This window comes from Dendropsophus ebraccatus, chromosome 13 (assembly GCF_027789765.1).
Source record: "Dendropsophus ebraccatus isolate aDenEbr1 chromosome 13, aDenEbr1.pat, whole genome shotgun sequence".
Classification (NCBI taxonomy): domain Eukaryota; kingdom Metazoa; phylum Chordata; class Amphibia; order Anura; family Hylidae; genus Dendropsophus; species Dendropsophus ebraccatus.
In genome coordinates this window covers 3,632,923-3,643,707 of record NC_091466.1, presented here as the reverse complement: position 1 = coordinate 3,643,707, position 10,785 = coordinate 3,632,923, and positions in this window count along the sequence as shown.

Here is a 10,785-nt window from a genome sequence, read left to right as displayed (position 1 = left end):
CATCCATTTCCTCCTCACGGCGCTAAGAACGCCGGGTAGTGTAGTCCTAACTGTAACTTCACCTCACAGACCTGAGCGGGAACAGGGAGCCCCTCCATTACCGCCCTGTATGAGCTACATATACTGTATACCCCCATATACCCTGTATACTCCCCTATATACTGTATACCCCCATATATTCTGTATACTCCCATATACCCTGTATACTCCCCTATATACTGTATACCCCCATATATTCTGTATACTCCCATATACCCTGTATACTCCCCTATATACTGTATACCCCCATATACCCTGTATACTCCCCTATATACTGTATACCCCCATATACCCTGTATACTCCCCTATATACTGTATACCCCCATATACCCTGTATACTCCCCTATATACTGTATACTCCCCTATATACTGTATACCCCCATATACCCTGTATACTCCCCATATACCCTGTATACTCCCCTATATACTGTATACCCCCATATACCCTGTATACTCCCCTATATACTGTATACCCCCATATACCCTGTATACTCCCCTATATACTGTATACTCCCCTATATACTGTATACCCCCATATACCCTGTATACTCCCCTATATACTGTATACCCCCATATACCCTGTATACTCCCCTATATACTGTATACTCCCCTATATACTGTATACCCCCATATACCCTGTATACTCCCCTATATACTGTATACCCCCATATATTCTGTATACTCCCATATACTCCCCTATATACTGTATACCCCCATATACCCTGTATACTCCCCTATATACTGTATACCCCCATATACCCTGTATACTCCCCTATATACTGTATACCCCCATATACCCTGTATACTCCCCCTATATACTGTATACCCCCATATACTGTATACTCCCCTATATACTGTATACTCCCCTATATACTGTATACCCCCATATACCCTGTATACTCCCCCTATATACTGTATACCCCATATTACCCTGTATACTCCCCTATATACTGTATACCCCCATATACTGTATACTCCCCTATCTACTGTATACTCCCATATACCCTGTATACTCCCCTATATACTGTATACCCCCCATATACTGTATACTCCCCTATATACTGTATACTCCCATATACCCTGTATACTCCCCTATATACTGTATACCCCCATATATTCTGTATACTCCCATATACTCCCCTATATACTGTTGTACCCCCATATACCCTGTATACTCCCCTATATACTGTATACCCCCATATACCCTGTATACTCCCCTATATACTGTATACCCCCATATACTGTATACTCCCCTATATACTGTATACTCCCATATACCCTGTATACTCCCCTATATACTGTATACCCCCCATATACCCTGTATACTCCCCTATATACTGTATACCCCCATATACCCTGTATACTCCCCTATATACTGTATACCCCATATACCCTGTATACTCCCATATACCCTGTATACTCCCCTGTATACTCCCCTATATACTGTATACCCCCCATATACCCTGTATACTCCCCTATATACTGTATACCCCATATACCCTGTATACTCCCCTATATACTGTATACCCCCATATACTGTATACTCCCCCTATACTGTATACCCCCCATATACTGTATAACCCCATATGCCCTGTATACCCCCATATACCCTGTATACTCCCCTATATACTGTATATCCCCATATACCCTGTATACTCCCCTATATACTGTATACCCCCATATACCCTGTATACTCCCCTATATACTGTATACCCCCATATACTGTATACTCCCCTATATACTGTATACTCCCATATACCCTGTATACTCCCCTATATACTGTATACCCCCATATACCCTGTATACTCCCCTATATACTGTATACCCCATATACCCTGTATACTCCCCTATATACTGTATACCCCCATATACTGTATACTCCCCTATATACTGTATACTCCCATATACCCTGTATACTCCCCTATATACTGTATACCCCCATATACTGTATACTCCCCTATATACTGTATACTCCCATATACCCTGTATACTCCCCTATATACTGTATACCCCCATATATTCTGTATACTCCCATATACTCCCCTATATACTGTATACCCCCATATACCCTGTATACTCCCCTATATACTGTATACCCCCATATACCCTGTATACTCCCCTATATACTGTATACCCCCATATACTGTATACTCCCCTATATACTGTATACTCCCATATACCCTGTATACTCCCCTATATACTGTATACCCCCATATACCCTGTATACTCCCCTATATACTGTATACCCCCATATACCCTGTATACTCCCCTATATACTGTATACCCCATATACCCTGTATACTCCCATATACCCTGTATACTCCCCTGTATACTCCCCTATATACTGTATACCCCCCATATACCCTGTATACCCTCCATACATCCTGTATACCCCCATATACTGTATAGCTCCCCCATATACTGTATACCCCCCCCCCCCCATATACCCTTATACGGGGTGACTCCTGTTGGCTCCATGTTCCTGATGTTGTGTTGTCTAACAGATGAGCTCCCCAATCTTTTCCTGAGGCATCCGTCGTGATGGTTACCCAATGTGGTTCTGATAATAAAACTCCATGTTTCACTTACCTCCACCAGGTTAGGGACTGTCTTGTTTGTGGGGACAGAACATGCATGGCATCCTCGAGTCTTCGATTCCAAATTAATAGAACCTCTTTCTGAAGAAATCTCATGTGCCATGGTGCCCATGCAACTGCATCTGCTGCTGAGGCGAGGAGTCCCAGAAATCGCATTAGAGTTCTTATGGATACCTGTCGAGGAGGAATAAGGAACTGTGCCCCAGCCTGAATACTTGCCACTCTGGGAGTTGAGAAAAATAATCTCGTCTGAGCAGAATCTATGAGAAATCCTAGAAAATCTTGGTTCTGGATGGAACTAGATCTGATTCTCTAGGTTGATGAGCCAAGCCAATTGCTGAAGTATGTCCTGGACCTAATTCAACTGAAACTTGAGAGGATCCTGAGTCTGAGCCATAATCACCCAATCTTCCAGGTAAGGGATAATCTTTATCCCTTGCAACTAGAACAGGACCATCATGACAGACACTACCTTTGTAAAGACAAAAGGAGCGGAGGTTATCCCAAATGGGAGAACCTTCCCCTGGAGTTGGATGGAGATTCTTAGATATCTCCTGTGAGCCTTCAGAATCGGAACATGAAGATATGCGTCTTGCAGATCTATGGACACCATAAAATCTCCCTCCTGGAGGATAGATTTTACAGACTTTATGTTGTCCATGCAAAACTTTTTCTTTACAATGAATCTGTTTAGATATCGCAAATCTATAATAAGCCTCCACTTTCCTGATGGCTTCGGCACTAGAAACACTGGAGAGTTAACGTCCTGCCCGATCTCGGACAGATACAAGTCTTCTAATGCCTCTAGGTTTGATCCATCCTCTGACGGTAACACCGTGGGTTTAGACAGCTTGGCAATGGCCGTGTCCACTTTAGGAGGATCAATCCAGTCCTAACAATGTTTTTCCTTGAGAACATATAAGAAAAAGGCTCTTACTCAGAACCGGAGCCGTTTCCGTCTTCTTCCATTCTGTCTGTAACATAGACATCAAGGTCTCTCCTACATGAAAAGCCCTTGGCTTTTTTGAGGAGGATGTACCCTCTTCTAGCTCTTGTGGTTGAATCTCTGCTTGAACAGCTTTACGAAGTATGTAAATCCTGTCCGGAGTAAAATACCCTTTAAACAGTTCTTTCTCATCTTCAGAAGTAGAAGAAGATTCAAAAGAAGAGGATGATCCCACTTCGTCAATTACTTTAAATTCAGACCCCTAGGGCAGAAATAATATTTATGACTAAGTATATATAATCCGTCAGGAGATCATCTCCCATTCCCCAGGTAATATTAATCCTATTCCCTCTCACTGTTCCTCCTCTTCCCTCTCAGCCTTTGAGCCAGTGACAGAGGAGGAAGTCTCCAGACTCCTAGCCTCCTCTCACCCCACCACCTGCCCTAGTGACCCTATTCCCTCACACCTTGTCCAGTCTCTCTCTCCTGTTGTCACTACCTACCTTACCAAAATCTTCAACCTCTCCCTCTCCTCTGGCATCTTCCCCTCAACTTTCAAACACTCCACCATCACTCCATTACTGAAAAAACCCTCCCTAGACCCCTCCTGTGCTGCCAACTATCGGCCTGTCTCTAATCTTCCTTTTATCTCTAAACTGTTGTAACGTCTGGTCTATTCCCGCCTAACCCACTATCTCTCTGACAACTCTCTCCTTGACCCCCTTCAGTCCGGTTTCCGTCCTCTCCATTCAATAGGAACTGCCCTGACTAAAGTCTCTAATGATCTCCTCTCCGCCAAATCTAAAGGTTACCATTCACTTCTCATTCTCCTGGACCTATCTGCAGCTTTTGACACTGTAGACCACCAGCTCCTCCTCTCCATGCTCCGCTCTATCTGTATGTGACACTGTAGACCACCAGCTCCTCCTCTCCACGCTCCGCTCTATTGGCCTCAAGGACTCTGTTCTTTCCTGGTTTTCCTCCTATCTCTCTGACCGCTCCTTTAGCGTATCACTGTCTGGCTCCACCTCATCTTCTCTCCCCCTTACAGTTGGGGTTCCTCAGGGATCAGTCCTGGGCCCTCTCCTTTTCTCACTTTACCCATCGGACAAATCATCAGCAAGTTTGGGTTTCAGTACCATCTCTATGCTGATGATACCCAGCTGTATACCTCCTCCCGTGATATCACCCCAGCTGTATACCTCCTCCCGTGATATCACCCCAGCTGTATACCATCTCTATGCTGATGATACCCAGCTATATACCTCCTCCCGTGATATCACCCCAGCTGTATACATCTCTTTGCTGATGATACCCAGCTGTATACCTCCTCCCGTGATATCACCCCCGCTCTATACCTCCTCCCGTGATATCACCCCCGCTCTATACCTCCTCCCGTGATATCACCCCCGCTCTATACATCCTACCGTGATATCACCCCTGCTCTTCTATAGAACACCAGTAACTGTCTGTCTGCCGTCTCTAACGCTATGTCCTCCCTATTCCTAAAACTAAACCTTTCTAAGACTGAGCTTCTTGTCTTCCCTCCCTCTGCTAAACACCCTCCACCTGACATCTCCATCTCTGTCTGTGGTGCGACCATAGCCCCTACACAACAAGCCCGCTGCCTTGGGGTTATGTGTGACTCGGATCTCTCCTTCACTCCTCATATTAAATCTCTTTCAGGTTCCTGTAATCTGCATCTAAAAAACATCTCTAAAATCCGTCCCTTCCTTCCTGTCGAATCTGCTAAAACTCTCATTGTCGCTCTGATTCATTCCCGTCTAGACTACTGCAATTCCTTACTAATCGTCCTTCCTTCCTCTAAACTCTCCTCTCTCCAGTCCATTCTCAATACAGCGGCCAGGCTCATCCCCATGTCCAGCCGCTATACTGATGCCTCCCCCTGTGCCAGTCACTACACTGGCTCCCTATTAAACACAGGATACAATATAAAGCTCTCCACAGTGCTTCACCTCCCTATATCTCCTCCCTCATCTCTACCGCCCTACCCGTGCCTTACGCTCCTCTAACGACTTACGACTAACATCCACCTTGATCCACACCTCTCACTCCCGTCTCCAGGACATCACCCGAGCTGCACCAGTTCTATGGAATCCATTACCCAAGACTGTCAGACTCACCACCAATACCCAAAGCTTCAAACGTGCCCTGAAAACACATCTGTTCAAGCAGGCTTACCAGGTTCCCTAATTTTGACTGCTACCCTCCCCCCACACACACACACCTACCTACCTCCACCACGCACGCACACATACATAAATACATACATACATACATACATGCACACACACACCAAGCATTTAAGCACTTAGACCTGTGCATTGGCTGGTGACAGGTTCACCCCCCCTTACCTGCACTGCCTTATTTATAATGATGGCCGGACCATAAGAACAATGAAGCGCTTTGCCCCTCTGCCATTCTGTCTCGCACCCCCTCCTGATAGTATGTAAGCTGATGTATGCGAGCAGGGACCTCACTCCTCATGTATGGATAATTATATGTATAGCTCTGTAATGTCTATTTTTGTCTATGTATGTACCCCCAGAATTGTAAAGTGCTGCGGAATCTGTTGGTGCTATATAAATAAAAATTATTATTATTATTATTATTATTATTATTAAGGGTATGTGCAAGGCGAGGCGAGGAATTAGGTGAGGAATTGAAGAGGAATTTCAGCTTGAAATTCCTCCCGTAAAATATGTACAGAGCAAATTCCCATTGTGTTCAATGGGTTTTCTGCTTTGTTGTTCACAATGCAGAATTTCCGAGCAGAATTTTCTGCTGTAGATCTGCTAGAGGAATCCTATAGAAGTCAATGGGGGGCTTAAATTCTGCTTAAATTGTGCCTGAAAACTTTCTGCTTGAATTCCTCGAGAATTGCTCAGTGTGCATATACCCTAACTGAGATGGCAGTTAATTTCAGCTAGAAAAAAAATATACTCACAGGCTGAGAAGTGGAAGGAGAAATACTCTGTTTGCTTTTTTTTCTTCGTTCATGAATGGCGACAATCCTAGAGATTTTTGTACATAATCCTTGAACCATACAACCACATCCTGAACATCGGGTTCCTCATTAGGCTTAGGTCGGCAGGACGCACAGCGCATTGCATAGCCACTCATGAACGTTTTAAGAGAAAAAGATGGATATTATCTGAATCAGATGATCTTCATAGGATATTCATAGCCGTCCGGTAGAGGAGTCTCACAATCAGCACATGAGAAATGTTTCCTTTTCCCCAAACTCTTGCCAGATGGGCTGGTTTCCATTTCAGACATCTAGGAAAAATATATCATTAATACCCAAAATTAGACCTAGTCTATATAGGAATACACTAGCCTAGCTAGAGTATATACAAAAACCTGCCACAAGTTGGCAGCAGAGTACCACTTACTTGCATAGACTTGTGGAGATTAGCTGAGAACGCTCTGAAGCTCTTTTATCATGAGATACAGCACAGCTAAGGATAACCTTCTTAGACCAGACCAGAAGTCAGACCTACCTGCCGACATCCTGGCCACCTTATATATGTATTCAAGGCGCGCTGGCAGCTGAAACCCGGAAGCACCAGAATGACCTCTACGCCGACGCCATGTTGCTGACACGCACGCGGCGACGATGCGTTCCACGGCAACCCATAGTCACCACACTGCCGCCAGAAGTGACGTATACACCGGTGCCTCGGAGATGACAAGCACCCTGCGTTCCAGGCCGACCCGAGGCGTTACAAGGCCAATACAACTAAACATAACAATAAGCAGGACCTGAAAATGAATATCAAGTCCTGCACACACCGGCCAGATACTGGATCATGCGGGGCATACCGGAAAGAACCGGATCCCACATCTACCGAAAGAAAAAAAGGGTTAAGGAGGAGGGACAGAGTCTCTTAGGGCTAACAGAAAGGAAGTAAAAAAAGACTGATGTCTGGGGGAGCTGGGGCTTATTTCTACCACCTGGAGGAGGGGATTAAAATTTATTTTTATTATTTTCATTAAATATTCCTTCGTCCCAGGGGCGAAAATACCCCTATGTTATGATGCCTATGGGACGTAAGGGAAACATAAGGTTGTGGTTCTTACCCATCATAAGAATCTCATGTACCTGGACCAAGCTAAACATCCCACACCACGTCAAGTCAGGTGGGCCTCAATTTTGAGATAACCTACCTGCCCGGTTCCAAGAATGTCACGGCTGACGCTGTGTCTCACAGCTTTGACATCAAAACCACTCCCAAGGTCCAGCCTGATACCATCCTGTCCCCTGGTGTGGTAGTGGCCATCTTGCAGCCGGATCTGGTGACTCAGATCGCTGAGTCTTAGTCCCTGGAACCCCCGAATCTTCTTTGCCTCCGGGTCTTGGAAGAGTTCTGTGTTGGCAGGTTACCCAGGGAAGGCGAGAACCTAGTACTTACACCTCCCCCATACACCCTGTATACCTCCCATATGCTGAGTATACCCCTTATATACTGCATACCTCCCCCATACACCCTGTATACCCCCCATATATCTCCCATAGGGATATACTAAAAAGAATGAAGATTATTTCCAATGGGGAAAGATGTAGAATCCGTTTTCCTTAGTTGTAGACGTCTCATGGAGCTGGAATGTGCCGGATGTGTCAGTAGTGTTAAGTCCCCAATAGCGATGAGCGTACTTGGATAAAGCCCTAAGGCTATGTGGAAAACATATCCATGAATTAATGTTTTCCAGACAGCTTAAGAGCTTTATCTAACTTCAGCAGCCCCCGCTATGCCGACTGCTCGGGTTCGGATAGACTCCAGCATGCTCGAGGTTCGCTCGTCTCTAGTCCCCAATAATGGCCGTCTCTATGTAATCCTGTTAGATCCCATCCTATGGCCTCAGCAGTGTGTAACCTCCTCTGTATATAACACAGGGAAAAGCTTATGGCGCCGCACAGCTAATAGACAACTGGAAGCTGGAGAAATGCGCGGATGAGTGGACACAGTCTAAGGGACCGCCGTAACCTCTCAGTCATAGTGCCATGGCTAACCCTACAGGACCCGAACACCAGGGGGCACTACCTTCCTTCCCAGAGCTGATCAATAGCCACTGCCATCACTGATAAGTACCCAACCACCAGGGGGCACTACCTTCCTTCTGCCATCACTGGTAAGAACCCCGACCACCAGGAGGGCGCTACCTTCTTCTGCCATTGACCCGACCACCAGGGGGTGCTAACTTCCTGCTGCCATCACTGGTGAGGACCTGACCACCAGGGGGGGGCTACCTTCCTGCTGCCATCACTTGTGAGGACCCTGACCACCAGGGGGCACTACCTTCTTCTGCAATCACTGATAAGTACCCAACCACCAGGGGGCACTACCTTCCTTCTGCCATCACTGGTAAGAACCCCGACCACCAGGAGGGCGCTACCTTCTTCTGCCATTGACCTGACCACCAGGGGGCGCTACCTTCCTGCTGCCATCACTGGTGAGGACCCGACCACCAGGGGGCGCTACCTTCCTGCTGCCATCACTGGTGAGGACCCTGACCACCAGGGGGCACTACCTTCTGCCATCACTGGTAAGGACCTGACCACCAGGGGGCACTACCTTCCTTCTGCCATCACTGGTAAGGATCTGACAACCAGGGAGCACTACCTTCCTTCTGCCATCACTGGTAAGGACCAGACCACCAGGGGGGCACTACCTTCCTTCTGCCATCACTGGTAAGGACCAGACCACCAGGGGGGCTCTACCTTCCTTCTGCCATCACTGGTAAGGACCCGACCACCAGGGGGGCACTACCTTCCTTCTGCCATCACTGGTAAGGACCCGACCACCAGGGGGGCACTACCTTCCTTCTGCCATCACTGGTAAGGACCCGACCACCAGGGGAGCACTACCTTCCTTCTGCCATCACTGGTAAGGACCCGACCACCAGGGGGGCACTACCTTCCTTCTGCCATCACTGGTGAGAATCGGCTCCTTGTCACTGACAGGATTCAGCCATAACCAGAGCCACCCTTCCCGCACCCTGCTGGGATATGTGGTGTCTATGAGGGACACACTACCGTATAGAGGGTACACAGCAGCAAAGAAGAGAACTATAACTCCCAGAAGGCAATGCAGCAAGGAGTCATCGGTTCATTAAGAGCTCAACGCTCTTGGGAAGTCTAGGGAGGCATTGTTCTGTAGAAAAAGAACCCCGTTCGGATTATGTTTCCCAGCATGCTATAAGCCCCGGATAGCTCTGAGAAGTGTTGAGGACTACAGCAGCGGGGCCAAGGGGATGTCTCTGTGTAACAGCCGCCAAGGACAGCTAAGAATGAGGTTGATGTAATGTGGCAATGACCGCATCCATGTGCATTGTGTTATCACTACTGTACCTGGTGCTGAGGCCTAAAGCCAAGAACTGGGACATCCTACACCCACCCCTGGGGAGCGTGCATGTGCTTATAGTGGTGAGGGATGGGGGAGCGTGCATGTGCTTATAGTGGTGAGGGATGGGGGAGCGTGCATGTGCTTATAGTGGTGAGGGATGGGGGAGCGTGCATGTGCTTATAGTGGTGAGGGATGGGGGCGCGTGCATGTGCTTATAGTGGTGAGGGATGGGGGAGCGTGCATGTGCTTATAGTGGTGAGGGATGGGGGAGCGTGCATGTGCTTATAGTGGTGAGGGATGGGGGAGCGTGCATGTGCTTATAGTGGAGAGGGATGGGGGAGCGTGCATGTGCGTATAGTGGTGAGGGGTGGGGGAGCGTGCATGTGCTTATAGTGGTGAGGGGTGGGGGAGCGTGCATGTGCTTATAGTGGTGAGGGATGGGAGAGCGTGCATGTGCTTATAGTGGAGAGGGGGAGCGTGCATATGCTTATAGTGGAGAGGGGGAGCGTGCATGTGCTTATACTGGTGAGGGATGGGGGAGCGTGCATGTGCTTATAGTGGAGAGGGATGGGGGAGCGTGCATGTGCTTATAGTGGTGAGGGATGGGGGAGCGTGCATGTGCTTATAGTGGTGAGGGGTGGGGGAGCGTGCATGTGCTTATAGTGGTGAGGGATGGGAGAGCGTGCATGTGCTTATAGTGGAGAGGGGGAGCGTGCATATGCTTATAGTGGAGAGGGGGAGCGTGCATGTGCTTATAGTGGAGAGGGATGGGGGAGCGTGCATGTGCTTATAGGGGTGAGGGATGAGGGAGCGTGCATGTGCTTATAGTGGTGAG